Below are 17,112 nucleotides of genomic sequence, written 5' to 3'. Positions count from 1 at the left end.
CAGAGCGCATGCTGTTTGCATGAATTATCACATGGTCCCAGAGTGAATCAACGCCAGGTGGAGATGTCTTCACCCGTGAAACTGTGAGATTGTGCGTGCCAAACCCAGCGTCTTCGTCAAGGGTAGCTGTGGCCTGATAGCTAGGCTGACTTAGGCTGTCACTGTCACTGTCATTGTCACAGACTGTCACTCTGACCCTCCCCCACAAAGGGGGAAACTGAGGCTGTGGGAAGCAAAGCCAACTGCTCAAGATGATAGACCAGGTAGGAGCCAAAGTCTTGTCTAAAAGACACCAGAGACAGGGAGAGCATTTGGCTCAGCACTTAAGCCGCTGGTTGGGACACCCACATGCCCTATTAGAGTACCTGGTTCAAGTCCCAGCAACTCCACTTCCGCTCCAGTTTCCTGCAAACGCACACCGTGGGAGGCAGTGGTGATGGCTCAAGTAGTTGGGTCCCTGCCACCCATATGGTAGACCCAGCTGGAGTCGCTGGCTCTGGGCTTCAGCTTGGTCCAGCCCTGACTGTTGTAGGCATCTGGGGAGTGAATCAGCAGAAGAAAGATCTCTCCTCATCTCTCTCTCTCTCTCCTCTCTCTCTCTCCCTTTAAATAAAATGAAAATAAATAAAAGATCTTAAACTTGAAGCCATTTCCTATAAGCCGTGAATTTTCTGGCCAGGGTGTTTTTCCTCCTTGCCCTCCTCCGGCAGCTGCAAACTTGGTGGCTTCAAACATTAGACATATTTTTGTTTTTTTAGATTTATTTATTTCTTTGATAGGCATAGTTACAGAGAGGCAGAGACAGAGAGAGAGAGAGAAAGAGAGATCTTCTATATGCTGGTTCACTCCTCAAAGCTTCAGATCGGTCCAGCTCCAGCCATGACGGCCATTTGAGCTTCTTCTAGTCTCCCACATGGGCACCCCAAGGACCCAAGGAGTTGGGCCATCTTCTGTTGCTTTCCCAGGCCATAGCAGAGGATTGGAAGTGGAGCAGCCGGGACTCGAACCGACAGCCATAGAAACAGTTTCTCTGACTGCTCTGGAGGCCAGCATTCCAGACTTGAGGTGCTGGCTGCCCCTAGACGCTCTGAGGGAGAACCCGTTCCACGCTACTCTGTTAGCTCCCGGCGGCTACCAGCGAGGCTCGGCATCCTCAGCTCGGCGTTGGAGCACCACGGCCTCTGCCTCCACCAGCACACTTCTCACCGCGTCTTCAGTCTCACTTTCCTTGTTCCTGCAGGAACTCCAGTCTTTGGTTCAGAGCCCACCCTATACACAGGATGATCTCATTTCAAGGTTCTTAATTACATCTGTAAAGGCCCTGCTTCCAAATAAGATGCTATTCACAGGTTCCGGGGGTCAGAGCTTGGACAATGATGCTTCACAAAGTTCATAGCGGGAGCAGGCCGTCGGTGACACTGGCATCCCATATGGGCACCGGTTCCAGTCCTGGCTGTTCCAGCTCCTAGCCACTCCCTGATAATGTGCCTGGGACAGCAGTGGAAGATGGCCCAAGTCCTTGGGCCCCTGCACCCACGTGGGAGACCTGGAAGAAGCTCCTGGCTCCTGGCTTCGGTCTGGCCCAGCCCTGCTCACTGTGAACATTTGGGGTGTGACCCAGTGGATGGAAGACCTCTCTCTCTCTCTCTCTCTCTCCCCCCATCCTTCAATAATTGAAGGTTTTTCCTGGTTTTGTCCCAGTTTCTTCACTTGTAAAATGGGAAGAGGAACAGCATTTGCCTCACAGATTCATTACCAGTTTGAAGTGCAAGCCCCCAAGCATTCATTCACCCAGGACTTCATGAACATCTCTAGACACCCAGCACGGAACGTACAGTGAGGCGCTAGCACAGTGCCTGGCACCCACACTCAGTAGTGTCAGTTCCTGTCCTCTTTCCCCTAATTCACAGGTCGGGTGAAAGTTCACGACAGAAACACAAGGCAGAGCAGGCTGCAGGCCAGGAGGCACGCACGCGATCCGTGTCCTGGAAAGCCAGGAGGATGTGGCCAGATGGGGCTGCGGACGCCTCCCAGGGGAAGTGGGCTTGCACAGGCCCCGGAGGACAGAGCCGAAGGAGAGGAGGGAAGATGCCACGCCGCAGTGACCAAGACGGGGAAGTGAGAGGGCCAGAGGCTAGGCTTGGGCCAGTGAAGCATCTGCCAAAGTTCAAAGACAAGACGAGAACAAGGGCAAGTACGGATAGGAACGTGCGTAACGGGCCAGCGCTGTGGCGCCACGGGTTAGGCTGCTGCTTGGGATGTGGGTCTCAGCATCTCCATCCCTCTGCCTGTCAAATAAATCAATAAATCTTTGAAGAAGAGCCTGCACATCACTGGATCACAAGCACTCTTTCAGTTTTTCTCCAACCTTGACATCTCCTACAAGGGAAGTTCCATACAGAATCTCCTCCTCTTCTTTTTAATATTTATTCATTTATTTGAAAGGCAGAGTTACAGAGAGGGAGAGACAGAGAGAGAGGTCTTCCATCCGCTGGTTCACTCCCCAAATGGCTGCAACAACTAGAGCTGAGCCTATCTGAAGCCAGGAGCCAGGAGCTTCTTCCAGGTCTCCCACGTGGGTGCAGGGGCCAAGCACTTGAGCCATCTTCCACTGCTTTCCCAGGTGCATTAGCAGGGAGCTGGATTGGAAGTGTAGCAGCCAGGACTCAAACTAGTGCCATGCCGGTGCCGCCATAGCTCAATAGCCTAATCCTCCGCCTGCGGCGCCGGCACACCGGGTTCTAGTCCCAGTCGGGGCACCGGATTCTGTCCTGGTTGCCCCTCTTCCAGGCCAGCTCTCTGCTGTGGCCAGGGAGTGCAGTGGAGGATGGCCCAAGTGCTTGGGCCCTGCATGCGCATGGGAGACCAGGAGAAGCACCTGGCTCCTGGCTTCGGATCAGCACAGTGTGCTGGCCACAGCGGCCATTGAGGGGTGAACCAACGGCAAAGGAAGACCTTTCTCTCTGTCTCTCTCTCTATCCACTCTGCTTGTAAAAAAACAAAAACAAAAACAAAAACAAACTAGTGCCTATATGAGATACCAGTGCTGCAGGCAGAGGCTTTACCTGCTGCACAAAAGCGCCGGCCCCCAGACGTCTCTCTCCATTTAACACGTCTGCGTTTCCTCTCTAACGGAGCTTCTGGAAGGCAGGGTAAATGTGGATTTCTTTATCTTTAAAAAAGAGAAGTATTTATTTATTAGAAAGGCAGACCTATGAGCGGGGGGGGGCAGGAAGAGAGAGGTCTTCTATCTGCTGGCTCACTCCCCAGATGGCCACAACAACCAGGGCTGGGCTGGACCAGGCAGAAGCCATAAGCCAAAAATTCCATCTGGGTCTCCCACGTGGGAGCAGGGACCCGAACACTTGGGCCATCTTCTGCTGCCTTCCCAGGCACATCAGCAGGGAGCTAGAACAATGAAGCAGCTGGGACTTGAACCCACACTCTTATATGGGATGCCCACGTCACAGGCAGCGTTTAACCAGCTGAGCCACAGTGCCGGCCACGGGGGCTGTAGTTCACCACCAGTCCATCCCTGCCTCTTAGCCTAGGATTTGGAATATAAGCACTCAATAGGCATCTCATTGAGCAAATGAGGTATTTTTATGTTTTTTGTTTTGTTTTGTTTTGTTTTGTTTTTTTGACAGGCAGAGTGGACAGTGAGAGAGAGACAGAGAGAAAGGTCTTCCTTTTGCCGTTGGTTCACCCTCCAATGGCCGCCGCGGTAGCGCGCTGCGGCCGGCGCACCGCGCTGATCCGATGGCAGGAGCCAGGTGCTTCTCCTGGTCTCCCATGGGGTGCAGGGCCCAAGGACTTGGGCCATCCTCCACTGCACTCCCTGGTCACAGCAGAGAGCTGGCCTGGAAGAGGGGCAACCGGGACAGGATCAGTGCCCCGACCGGGACTAGAACCCGGTGTGCCGGCGCCGCAAGGCGGAGGATTAGCCTAGTGAGCCGCGGCGCCGGCCCGGTATTTTTATGTTTTGTATTTTACATAAGAGTATGACATTTTGAATAGTGTGCTAAAACTCTTGTTTCCTGACCCGGGGGCAAGTAGAATATTGATATACACAAGCAAAGCCAGACTGGGTTACTTAGCTGAAGACAGCTTCAGCGATTGGCCCAGAATCCAGTGGGACAGAGCCATTGCACACTTGCTGAGCTAAACTTAGGAACTTGCAGGTTGTGCTCCGAGCCCAAGAGGCTGTGGTGCTTTGGGTCAGCCAAGCAAGGGTGGATGCAAAAGACTCTCTAAACAAACCAGCAGCTTGCAGCTTGAAATAGAGCAGCAAGGGAATTCACAGGCCCCAACCTGGTCTTCTGTTCAGGGCTCTGCAGACCTGCAGGAGCCGGCGAAGCTCACCCTGCCTGATGATAAGAAACTGCAGCTTCTTTAGGTTTATTTTGTTTCTGGAGCCACCAGATCCAGTGGGCGGATCATGTCTTGAAATAGAAGCATCTCAAAAGGCCTGTGAATCATTTCTCGGTGCAGGCCTGCAAGGTTTCATATCCTGTTCTCAGAGTTACCTTGGGTGCTGTGTGCATGTGTGTCTGTGTGTATTGTTTTCAGTGTTGTTTGCTTAGGATTTAGTTTTGAAACTTTTACTTTCTTTTAATAGCGCTCTCTCTCTCTCTTTTTTTTTTTTAAGCTGGATGAATTTTTCAAATGGTTTCTGCGAGAAAGTTCAAACCCTGGAATGACTAAGTCTTCGGAAGAATTCGGACTTTGTGAAGGGAATTTGTTTGTATCTGGTATGAATCACCCAGCCGCGGATTTCTGCAGTGAGAAGACCTTTTAGAAAGTTTCTGGGTCAAGCCCCTCATTGCACACATGGGGAAACTGAGGCTCGAGATGGGAGATGGGGCAGCCAAGTCCCACAGCAGGTTGGTGAGAGTGACAGGACCAGAACCAGGTCTGAGTCCCAGAGCCAGTGTGGGATTTATGACAAGCTCTCAAGCACCCAGTCTCCATGTAGGCAGGTGTCTTTTCTTTTCTTTTTTTTTAGATTTATTTATTTATTTGAAGAATTAGAGAGAGAGATTTTTCCATCCACTGGTTCACTCCACAGGTGGTCACAACAGCCAGGACTGTGTCTGGCTGAAGCCAGGAGCCAGGAGTTTCATCTCCCACATGGGTACAGAGGCCCAAGGACTTGGGTCATTTTCTACTGCTTTCCCAGGCCATAGCAGAGAGCTGGATCAGAAGTGGAGCAGCGAGGACTTGAACCAGTGCCCTTATGGGATGCCGGTACTGCAGGCAGTGGCTTTACTGCTGCGTCACGGTGCAGGCCCCTACGGGTATATTTTCAACGTTAGCAGAGCAGCAGGTGCAATGGTTGGAGAACAGTATTTGAGACACCTGCATCCCATAACAGAGTCCATGCATCCTAGTGAGGGCTCAGCTTCCCGTTCCAGCTTCCTACAAATGCGCACCCTGGGCGGCCGCAGGGGACGCCTCAGGTTCTTTGGCCCCTGCCACCCACATGGGCGACCCAGATGAAATTCTGAGTCCCTTACTTCCACCTGCCCCAGGCCCAGTTCTTGCGGGCATTTGGGTAGTGAACCAGTGGATGGAAAATCTCTCTCTCTCTGTCTGCCTTCTAAAAGGATTTTTAAAAATTAAAAAAGATTTAAAAATAAAAAAGTTAACAGAGGAACGAGAGGGTTCTAGGCAGTCAGGATTCCCCAGCATAGGTCTAGAAGGAACGGGAAGGCCAGGGTGGAGGTATTTGGCATGCATTCACTTGTCTAATCCTCCTAGGATCCCTTGAGGCGATGGTTCTCAACCAAGGTTGACTTTGCCCCCAGGGGACATTCGGCAAGGTTTGAAGACACTTAGGCTTGTCACCACCTGGGTGGGGGTTGCTACTGGCATTTTGTGGGTAGAGGCCAAGGATGTTTCTGAACATCCTGCCCTGCCCAAGACAGGCCCCCACAGCAAGGACTTACCCAGCCTAACAGGCGTGCCAGAGCTGAGGAACCCTGCCAATCAGAGGGCCTGCTTGTGGGTGGGGCCTTCAAAAAGTTCGTGGAAAAGGCATACCATGAAAAACAAACTACATGGATTTCAATGTTCTTGCTCAAAATAAATATATCTTTTAAATTACTTTTCCTTTTAGTCATGTATTTGAAAGACAGAGAGAGAGAGAGAGAGAGAGAGAGAGAATCTTCCAACTGTTGATTCACTCCCCAGATGGCTACAATGCCTGGGGCAGGGCCAGGTCGAAGCCAGGGGCCTGGAACTCAATTCAGGTCTCTCACGTGGGTGGTAGGGACCCAAGTACTCGGGCCATCACCCGCTGCCTCTCTGGGTGTGCATTAGTAGGAAGCTGGATCAGAGACAGAGTAGCCAAGACTCAAACCAGACCAGGGTCTTACGCTGCTGCTCCGATATGGGCTGCCCGCATCACAAGTAGGAGCTTAACCTGTACACCTCTTTTTTTTTTTTTTTTTTTTTTTTTTTTTTTGACAGGCAGAGTGGATAGTGAGAGAGAGAGACAGAGAGAAAGGTCTTCCTTTTTGCTGTTGGTTCACCCTCCAATGGCCGCTGCGGCCAGCGCATCTCGTTGATCCGAAGCCGGGAGCCAGGTGCTTCTCCTGGTCTCCCATGGGGTGCAGGGCCCAAAGACTTGGGCCATCCTCCACTGCCTTCCCGGGCCATAGTAGAGAGCTGGCCTGGAAGAGGGGCAACCGGGACAGAATCCGGCGCCCCGACCGGGACTAGAACCCGGTGTGCTGGCGCCGCAAGGCAGAGAATTAGCCTGTTAAGCCACGGGCGCCGGCCTTCTGTACACCTCTTAAACTTTTCCACGTCCCCTCATATCCACCCCCGTGGAACTGCTAAGAGAGTTGGGGTTCAGAAAGTGCAGCTGCTCACTAATCTGGCTCTGGACAAATTAATAGTCTCTTTGTGCCCCAGCTTCCTAGTCTATAAGTGGAGATCACAGCACCGGTGTCTGTACACGCTCTAGTCATTAAGTAAGTTATGTTCGCAACACACTTAGAACAGTGCCTGTTGCCAGGTAAGAGTTATTTGAGTGCTCCCTAAAAATATCTAAATAAATGATCAGTCCTGCCTGGGATATACAGAAAAGAGGTGGAAGAATTATAAAGAAAGCCCGGGTTAAAAAACCTGAGGCCATTTAAGGACACAGGGCTGGGAAGATCGGAGGTCTTCTCTGTGTATAAGGTTTGGTCCACCTATGTGCCCTTGGCCATGAGATTGTTCTTAGATCCTGCTACCCTAAATGCAGCTTAATTTAAAAAAAAAGATTTTTTTTATTTATTTATTCGAGAGGTAGAGTTACAGACAGAGAGGGAGAGACAGGGAGAGAGGGGTCTTCTATCTGCTCGTTCACTCCCCAAATGGGTGCAATGGCCAGAGCTGGGCCAGGAGGCAGGAGCTTCTTCCAGGTTTCCCACATGGGTGCAGGGGCCCAAGCTCTTGGGCCATCTTCTCTTTTTTTCCCAGGTACATTAGCAGAGAGCTTAGATGAGAAGAGGAGCAGCCAGGACACGAACTGGCGCCCATATGAGATGCTGGTGCTGTAGGCAGGGGCTTACTTAGCCCACTACACCACAGCGCTGGCCCCACAACTTCACCTTTTTAGGTTCCAGTGACAGGTCTGTCACCCATGAGTCTTCTTGGCTGGCCTGACACTGGACACCCCTGTCAGTCACTATGGACAGCTCAGGAGAAGTGATGTCTCCAGCTCCCTCCCAACAGCTAGGCCGACTGCAGTCTGTAAGAGGAGTGGCCGTCTCGCTGGAGGCCAAGGCCGCTCAGGGCACGGAGGCTGGCTCAGAGCAGCGCCAAGCGGTGCACGGCCACCCTTAGTAGCCCTAGGCCGGCAGTCATGCCCACGCCAGCCAGCCCCGCCTACAGCAGGCCTGCCCAGCCCCTCACAGCCGGCTCCTGAGGTCCATCGCCAGCTCTGATGGCTTCAACCGAGCTTGGGCCTGGTCCCTGCTTTTCCACTTTGACCCTCAGATCCCCACTGTCCCAGGCTGGCCTTAAGGTGTTGGCAGGGCGTGGTCCTTTCTGGCGGCTCCACAGGGGAACCCACTTCGTTGCCTTTTCCAGCTTTTAGAGGCTGCTGGCACGCCTTGGCCTGCGGCCCCTGCCTCCACCTGCCTGCTTGCTTGCTTGCTTGCTTGCTTTCCTTCCTTCCTTCCTTCTTTCTTTCTTTCTTTTTAAAGATTTTTATTTACTTACTTGAAAGTAAGAGTTACAGAGAGAGAGAGAGAGAGAGAGAGGTCCTCCATCCTCTAGTTCACTCCCCAATTGGCCCCAACGACCAGAACTTCACCGATCCAAAGCCAGGAACCAGGAGCTTCCTCCAAATCTTCCCATGTGGGTGCAGGGGCCCAAGGACTTGGGTCATCTTGTACTGCTTTCCCAGGCCATAGCAGAGAGCTGGATCAGAAGTGGAGCAGCCGGGACTCGAACTGGTGCCCATATGGGATGGCAGCACTGCAGGTGGCAGCTTTACCCACTAGGCCACAGCACCAGCCCCTTGCCTCTAACTTCAAAGCCAGGAACACAACACCTCTCTGACTTTCTCTTCTGCCTCCCTCTTCCACTCTTTCAACACACTTCTTTATTTTATTTACTTGCAAGGCAGAGACAGACAGACAGACAGAACTCCCATCCACTGGTTCACTCTCCAGAAGTCTGCAACAGTCAAGGCTGGGCCAGGTCAAAGTCAGGAGCTGGGAACTCAACCCGGGTCTCTCATGTGGGTGGCAGGGACCTAGCTTCTTGATCTATCACCTGCTGCCTCCCAGGGTGTGCACTAAGAGGAGGCTGGAATCGGGAACAGAGTGAGGACTTGAACCCAGGCAATCTGCTCGGGGCTCAAGGCATCCCAGGCAGTGTCTTCACCACCAGGCCAAATGCACACCCCTTCCTCTCCTACTTCTAAAGGCCCCTGTGACTATATTGGACCCACCCAATAATACCAGATAACCTCTCCTCTCTTAAGGCCAACCGATGAGCATCCTTAATTCCATCCGCAACCTCAATTCCTGCTGTTTAAGATAATACATTCATAGATTCCAGGGATTAGGACTTGGGTGTCTTTAGGGAGGACTACTGCTCTGTGCATCACACTACCCAGCAGGGAGCAGTGGGGCCGTGACAACCCAGAGAGCAGGTGCTCCCTCTAAAGGGGGCAACTGCCGCCCTGCCCCGGCTGCACAGTGCATGAAGAAGGGTTTGGGGTGACGGGGTCAGCCACTGTTTCAAGTGAAGCTGGGAAAGCAGATTTTCAGGTGAAGCTTTCTAATTTTGAAATCACTGGGGCAGGTTTAAAAAAAAAAAAAACTCATTGGCTAGATTTGGCCTGCAGCCACCCAGGTGTGGCTCCTGCGTCCACCTGCACCCTGTCGGCCGTGGGGAGATGTTCTCGGGCATTTCCAGGCTCTGCAGGCCCTCAGGGATGCGGAACCAGCTGGGCCCGGGGGCGGGAAGGACCGCGGTCAGGGGCGTGGTGGGTACTGGAGCGGGCACCTCGGGGGAAAGTTCAGCCGGAGAAGGGACCTGCCAACTCCCTAAGGGGCCAGCCATCACCTGCAGGAAGCAGTGGTGCATCAAAGGGTACAGGAAGTCAGGCTGAGGCGGCCTGAAGAAATGAACCAGAGCAAGGTGGGCCTCACGCCTCGAGTCTCCAGGACAGACAAGTTCAGCTTTTCTCATTTCAAAACAGCCCAGTTCTTCCCCTGGCGGGCGGCAGGCGGCAGGCGGCAGGCGGCAGGCGGCAGGCAGCAGGCGGCAGGCGGCAGGTGGCAGGGGCGGGCCTGGGAAGGCGGCTTTTTCACCTTTCGCCTTTTCCTGATGCTTGAATTTTGAACCAGCTGAAAGTATTTCCTATTTAAAATACTAACTCAAAATCCTTTCATGAATTTGGAATCGTTGAAAACACAATAGTTGGCAGTGGAGGTGAGAACATGAGTGCGGTTGTCATGGTGACCGGACTGCACCTGTGATCTGACCGCAGGAAGGCTCCAAATGGTGAGCGAGGTGTTCACCAAGCTGGCCAGCTTCTCCGGACCAACCAGCTGTCATCTGAGCTGGTGGCTGCTTTTCCTTATGCTCACGTGGCAGAACTTCAACAAACCAGGCAGGTGCCGGCTTCAGTTCCAGTCCATCCCATTCTGAATGGCGCCCAAGCTATGGCTCTGGAGCTAGCCAAGGCCCTTCTACATTGTGTGACCTTGAACAACATATTCAACTTCTCTGAGCCTCAGCTTCCCCACCTGTAAAATGGGAGAGACACTATGACCGGCTTCATAGGTTGTTATGAAGGTGAATGAATTAGTGTGGGGCCAGCACTGTGGCTCAGTGGGCTAAGCCTCCTCCTGCAGCGCCAGCTTCCTTATGGGCGCCGGTTCTTGGCCTGGCTGCTCCAGTTCCCTTCTAATGCGCCTGGGAAGTCAGTGGAAGATGGCCCAAGTGCTTGGGCCCTTGCACTCACGTGGGAAACCAGGAAGAAGCTCCTGGCTTCGGGTCGGCGCAGCTCCAGATGTTGCGGCCATCTGGGGAGCGAATCAGCAGATGGAAAACCTCTCTCTCTCTGTCTCTCCCTCTCTGTGTCTGTAATGCTACCTCTCAAATAAATAAATAAATAAATAAAATCTTTTAAAAAAAGAATTAATGTGTCTAAAGCACTTGAAACAGCACAAAATCAGGGCCCATAAATGCTACCTCCTGTTATCTACTATCTTCAACCTTTTCTTAGCCTTGTTTAATTTTTCTTACAGATTTAGCATGATTTTTAAAAAATATTCTACTAACTTATTATTCAAAAGAAAAAGAGACAGAGCTCTTCCATCCATTGGCTCATTCTCCAAACACTTGAGATAGCCAGGGGTGGGCCAGACTGAAGCCAGGAGCCTGTAACTCAGTCCAGGCCTCCCACAGGGGCGGCAGGGACCCAGGAACTTGAGCCATCACCTGCGGCCTCCCAGGGTGCACATCAGCAGGAAGCTGGATCAGAAGCGGAGCCAGGACTGGAACTCCAGCACTCTGATGTGGATGAAACTGACACTTGGCTCGGAGAAGGTAGGCAGGTTCCCCGGGGACACTGAGTTTGGAGACAGGAGACAGGAGTGTGACCCCAGGCCCCCTGGCCTTCAACCTGAGGCTGTCTGATGGTATGAATACATGGGTCGCAGGGCTGAGTGGGGCCGTTGGTTTCTTGGTTTGTGAGTTTGGTTTGGGGTCAGCCCCTCCCCTCACTGTGACCCTGTAGATTCCAGGGTGAGTCAGGTCGAGTCTCCGGCTTGTATTCTGGGCTCAGCTTTGGAACCAAGTTCCTCTCTCCACCATGAAGGAGACCGAGCTGGGGAGGGGGTGTCAAAGCATGACGATGGCCCCAGATAACCCCCACCAACTCACGAGGAGGCTTTCCAGAATCTGCAAACTACCCCAGGCTCTCTGCTGCCGTCTCTGACCCTTGCCACTGAAGACGCAGTTGCTACCGTGTAAAACTACCACTGGCACCAAGCTGGTGGGTTAAAAAGCCCAGGAAGGCAGAGGGCACTGTCCAAGCCACCCCGGAGCAGGGACAGAGGCCACAGGTCAGCAGCACAGCGTTGCAGGCCTGGAGCCTCCACTCCCCAGCTCAGTGGGCCCAGGGCAAAGTGGCTTCGCCTTTCTGGGGCTTCTGAAAGCTGTGAAATGGGTCAACAACAAAGTTGTTGGGAGAATTCCTTTTTTAGAGAGTTTTACGGAGGTATAATTTGCATACCATAAAATCCACCCACATGAAGTCTGCAATTCAATGGTTTTTAGCATATTTACAGAGTTGTGCAACCATCACCACATCAACTTTGGAATATTTTCATCATGCCCCCAGAATTACCCTGTGCACATTAGCAGTGACTCCCTCTCCCGGCCACCGGCTCTAGGCAACCACTGGTCTACTTTCTCTCTGTGGATTTGCCCCTTCTGGAAACTTCTCATAAGTGGAGCCACACACTGGTGGTCCTTTGCGCCTTGCTCCTTTCGCTCGGCGTCCTTTGAGGTCCACGCCCGCTGCTGCCTCTGTCAGCGGTTCTTTCCGTGGCTGAATGCTATCCCACTGTGTGATGAGACCGCATTCGCTGATCACTGGGCAGGTGACGGACATTTGAGTCGCTTCCAGTTGTTGGCTGTTGTAAACGACGCTGCTATGAGCATCCCTGCCTGTACAAGTCTTTGGGTAGACATACGTTTTCTTTTTCTTTTTCTTTTTTTTTTTTTTAAAGATTTATTTGAAAGAGCTACAGAGAGGCAGAGGCACAGAGAGAGACGGAGGTCTTCCCTCTGCTGGTTCACTCCCCAAACGGCTGCCATAGCCAGAGCTGCACTGATCTGAAGCCAGGAGCCAGGAGCTTCTTCCAGGTCTCCCACGTGGGTTCAGGGGCCCAAGGACTTGGGCCATCCTCTACTGCTTTCCCAGGCCACAGCAGAGAGCTGGATCGGAAGAGGAGCAGCCGCAATTCACTCCGGTGCTCTGATATGGGTTGCAGACATCCCAAGTGGCACTTTAACCCGCCACACCATGATGCCATCTCTCCGTTTAGCTTTTTTAAAAACTGCCAGACAAGTTTCCAAAGTTTTACACTCTCATCGGCAATGTATGAGGGTTTCTTGAGAGAATTAAGTGAGATACGTAGCAAAAAGTGCTTAGCGTGATGCCTGGTCATAGTAAATCCTCAATAAACAGTAGCTGGAACCATTCAAAACTTCAAAAGAATCAGGTACAGTCCAAGTCCTGCTGTTCCTGCCCCGGTCAGAGGGCGTCTCAGGGTGACAGCGGCTCTGAAGCATTGACCACGTTCTTCCCCCACCCTCACCCAATCATGCTCTCATTCTTTATGCTCTGTAGCCCAGCACTCAGTACTCCCCAGACAGCCCGCCTCCATCCGCTTACCCAGTCTTTTTGGTTTTTAAAGATTTCTTTTAGAGGCTGATGTTGTGGCATAGCAAGTTAAGCCATGGACTGCAGCACCAGCATCCCATATGGGCACCAGTTCAAGTCCCGGCTGCTCCACTTCCAATCCAGCTCCCTGATAAGGTGCCTGGGAAAGCAGCAGAGGATGGCCCAAATTTTGGGTTTCTGCACCCACGTGGGAGACCCGGAGGAAGTTCCTTGCCATTGCAGCCATTTGGGGAGTGATAAAAGATTAATTTTATTTGGTTGAAAGGCAGAGTGACAAAGAGAGAGAAAGAGATCTTCCATCCACTGGCTCACTCCCCAAATGGCTGCAATGGTCAGAGCTGGGCCAGGCCAAACCCAGGAGCTAGGAACTTCATCTGGGTCTCCCAGATGTGTAGCAGGGGTCCAAGTACTCGGGCCATCTTCGTCTACTTTTCCAGGCACGTTAGCAGGTAGCCGGAATGGAAGTAGAGCCGCTGGGACTTGAACATGAATTCTGATATGGGATGGCAGCATCCCAGGCTGTGGCTTAATTGGCCGCACCACAACACCAGCATCACTTCCACAACCCTGATGCATGTCCACCCTTCCTGCTTGTGCCTGCTTGAGCAGCACCTCTGTCCACCCCATTTTCTGCCCTCTCCCTCTTGTTCTCCTCCTGCCTGTTCTTCCACTGTCAAAATCTCAGCTGGCTTCAAAGCCCAGCTCCTCTCCTCTCTCTATTGTCTGCCTTGACTTTCTTTAACCAACCGGATCTGTGTTGTCCGATCAGTAGCCACTAGCCAGGTTTGTCTATTGAGCACTGGAAATGTGGCCAGTCCAAACAAATGTGCTGAATTGTAAAATGCACACCAGATTTTTGGATTTAGTATGAACAATCATATTTGTTGTATTAATTACATGCTGAGATAATTTTTGGATGTCATTGGGCTAGGTAAAATAAATTATTAAAATTAATTCAGAGCCAGCGTTGTGCCATAGCAGGTTAAGCGCCGTTTGCAACACGGGCATCCCGTATCAGAGCATCGGGTCAAATCGTGGTCACTCTGCTTCTGATCCAGCTCCCTGTTAAAGTGCCTGGGAAGCAGCAGAGGATGGCCCAAGTACTTGGGCCCCTGCCACCCAGATGGGAGACCTAGGCGGAGTTCCTGGATCCTGGCTTCAATTTGGCCCAGCCCCAGCAGTTGTGGCCATTCTGGGAGTGAACTAGTGGACAGAAGATCTGTGTAACTACCTTTCAAATAAGCAACATTTAAAATAATCACAGGGTCTGCCGCTGTGTCTCCACCTGCAGTGCCCACATCTCATGGGGTACCAGTTCGAGTCCTGGCTGCTCCACTTCTGATTGAGCTCTCTGTTGTGGCCTGAGAAAGCAGTAGAAGATGGCCCAAATGCTTGGGTCCTTGCACCCTCCTGGGAGACCTGGAAGAAGATCCTGGCTCCTGGCTTCAGATCGGCCCAGCTCCAGCTATGGCAGCCATTCGGGGAGTGAACCAACGGATGGAAGAGCTTTCTCTCTGTCTCTCCCTCTCTCTGTAACTCTGCCTCTCAAATAAATAAGTCTTTTTTTAAAAATAAATTAAAATAATCACAAATTTAATCTCACTATCCTTTTTTATTTTATTTTATTTTATTTATTTATTTATTTTTGACAGGCAGAGTGGATAGTGAGAGAGACAGAGAAAAAGGTCTTCCTTTTGCCGTTGGTTCATCCTCCAATGGCCGCTGCGGCCGGCGCACTGCGCTGATCCGAAGCCAGGAGCCAGGTGCTTCCCCTGGTCTCCCATGTGCATGCAGGGCCCAAGGACTTGGGCCGTCCTCCACTGCCTTCTCGGGCCATAGCAGAGAGCTGGCCTGGAAGAGGGGCAACCGGGATAGGCGCCCCGACCGGAACTAGAACCCAGTGTGCCGGCGCCACAAGGCGGAGGATTAGCCTGTTGAGCCACAGTGCCAGCCTATTATTTTATTTTTTAAAGATTTATTTACGGCCGGCGCTGTGGCGCAGCGGGTTAATGTCCTGGCCTGAAGTGCCGGCATCCCATATGGGCGCCGGTTCTAGTCCCGGCTGCTCCACTTCCAATCCAGCTCCCTGCTATGGCCTGGGATAGCAGTAGAGGATGGCCCAAGTCCTTGGGCCCCTGCACCCGTGTGGGAGACCCAGAAGAAGCTCCTGGCTCCTGGTTTCGGATTGGCGCAGCTCTGGCCATTGTGGCCAATTGGGGAGTGAACCAGGGTATGGAAGATATCTCTCTCTCTCTCTCTCTCTCTGCCTCTCCTCTCTCTGTATGTAATTCTGACTTTCAAATAAATAAATTCTGACTTTTGACAAGCAGAGACAGAATGGAAATACAAAGAGAGATCTGTTATATGCTGGCTTATTCCCTAAATGCCCTCAACATCCAGGTCTGGGCCAGGACAAAGCCAGGAGCCAGGAACTCCATCCTGGTCTCTCACAGAGGTGGCAGGGGCTCAAGTACTTAAACCATAATCCACTGCCTTCCCAGGTGCATTATCAGGGAGCTGGATCAGAAGCAGAGCTGTCACTGCTATGGCCTGGGAACGCAGTGGAAGATGGCTCAAGTCCTTGGGCTCCTGCACCCGTGTGGGAGACCCGGAAGAATCCCCTGGCTTCAGTTCAGCACAGCTTCAGCCGTTGCAGTGAATTGGGGAGTGAACCAGCAGATGGAAGACCCCTCTCTGTCACTCTCTGCCTCTCCTTCTCTCTCTGTGTAACTCTGACTTTCAAATAAATAAATTAATTAAAAAAAAAAAAAAAAGGCAGAGCAGCCAGTGCTCCAATACAGGATGCCAGTGTCCTAAGCGTTGGTTTAAGCTATTAGGCCACACATTGGCCCCAATTTCAATATTCTGAAAAATGTGGCTATTGGAAAATTTAAAATTACATACAAGGAAACCTCAAAAAGTTGTGGCGAGGTGGGCCTCATGACACAGCCGGTTAAGCCACTGCTTGGGAAGCCTGCAGCTCGTATCAGAGTACCTAGGATCAAGCCCCACCTCTGCCTTCTGGTCCAGCTTTCTGAGAGGCAGCAGATGATGGCTCGAGTCCTTGGGCCTGTGCCACCTGTGTGACAGACCCACACGGAGTTTCTGGCTCCTGGCTTCTGCCTAGCCCAACACTGGCTGTTGAGGACATTTGGGAAGTATGGAAGATTCTCTCTTTCTCTCTCTCTGTCACCCTGTCTTTCAAATAAATAAAGATGAACACATATTTTTAAAATATTTATTTACTTGAAAGGTAGAGTGACAGAGAGGCAGAGGCAGAGAGAGAGAGAAAGAGAGATCTTCTATCCCCTGGTTCACTCCCTAGACGGCTGCAACGGCTGGAGCTGGGCCAGTCAGAAGCCAAGAGCCAGGAGCTTCTTCCAGGTCTCCCACACAGGTGCAGGGTCCTAAGCTTTTGGGCCATAGCAAAGAGCTGGATCAGAAGTGGAGCAGCTGGGACTTGAACTGGCGCCCGTATGGGATGCCGGCACTGCAGGCAGGGGTTTTACTGGCTGTGCCGGCCCTGAATAAATATTTTTTAGAAAGTTTGTGAAGCAAGCAGGTACTTGGCTCAGCAGCTAACATGCTGATTGGAATGACTGCATCCCAACATCCCAATTAGGACTGTCTAGGTTTGGCGCCGTGGCTCAACAGGCTAATCCTCCACCTTGTGGCGTGGGCACACCGGGTTCTAGTCCCGGTCGGGGTGCCGGATTCTATCCCGGTTGCCCCTCTTCCAGGCCAGCTCTCTGCTGTGGCCCGGGAAGGCAGTGGAGGATGGCCCAAGTCCTTGGGCCCTGCACCCACATGGGAGACCAGGAGAAGCACCTGGCTCCTGGCTTCAGATCAGCGCAATTGCGCCAGCCGCGGCGGCCATTGGAAGGTGAACCAACTGCAAAAAACCTTTCTCTCTGTCTCCTCTCTCTCTCACTGTCCACTCTGCCTGTCAAAAAAAAAAAAAAAAGGAGTGCCTAGGTTTGAGTCTCAGCTCTGCTTCTCATTCCAGCTTCCTGCTGATGGGAAGGGGATGACTGCTCAGCTACATGGGTCTCTGCAGACCCAGACTGGGTTTCTGGGCTCCTGGCTTCAGACTGGCCCGGCCCTGGCTGTTGCAACCATTTGAGGAATGAACCAGCAAATGGAAGATCTCTCTGATTTTCAAAGAAAATGTGGAAAAATTGAATTAG

The sequence above is a fragment of the Lepus europaeus genome, chromosome 5 (assembly GCF_033115175.1).
Source record: "Lepus europaeus isolate LE1 chromosome 5, mLepTim1.pri, whole genome shotgun sequence".
Classification (NCBI taxonomy): domain Eukaryota; kingdom Metazoa; phylum Chordata; class Mammalia; order Lagomorpha; family Leporidae; genus Lepus; species Lepus europaeus.
This window is presented reverse-complemented; position numbering follows the sequence as displayed.